The sequence below is a fragment of the Papilio polytes genome, unplaced genomic scaffold, assembly GCF_000836215.1.
Source record: "Papilio polytes unplaced genomic scaffold, Ppol_1.0 DF823288.1, whole genome shotgun sequence".
NCBI classification, from domain to species: Eukaryota; Metazoa; Arthropoda; class Insecta; order Lepidoptera; family Papilionidae; genus Papilio; species Papilio polytes.
In genome coordinates, this window is record NW_013525916.1 from 50,105 (window position 1) to 50,505 (window position 401).

General features: G+C 36.4%; 1 protein-coding gene across 1 annotated transcript in view; it reads right to left on the bottom strand.

Annotated features, from left to right (window-relative positions):
* Positions 1–401, bottom strand: part of LOC106104990 (phosphatidylcholine:ceramide cholinephosphotransferase 2-like) — a 33,581-nt gene that overhangs the window by 16,118 nt on the left and 17,062 nt on the right. The window lies entirely within an intron of this gene.

A 401-nucleotide genomic window follows, 5' to 3' on the forward strand; every position in this document is an offset into this window, starting at 1 on the left:
GTTGTTATAAAGAGGAAGGATTTGTATTTTTTGTGTATGTATTGAAATAATTCAAAAACTACTGGGCCGATTTTAAAAATTCTTTCACCATTAAAAAACTGTGTTATCGCGGAGTAATATAGGCTATATTTAATTTCACGTGGACGAAGTCGCGAGCAACACACAGTTTATAGTTTTGTACTTACTGCCTTCCGAGTCCATTTTAAATAACATTAAAGGACAATAATTACTTCTTTTAATTTTACTATTAACTTGGAAAGTAGTTAATTGTTAAGACAATCGTCGGACGTGAGCGGGATGAGTTTGATGTGGATTGTCTTAATTATAATTGCAAGAGGATGTATGTAGATACTGCTGGCAAGAGTTTAGGCGCGGCCACCGGCCCTAGCAGCGACGTAGCG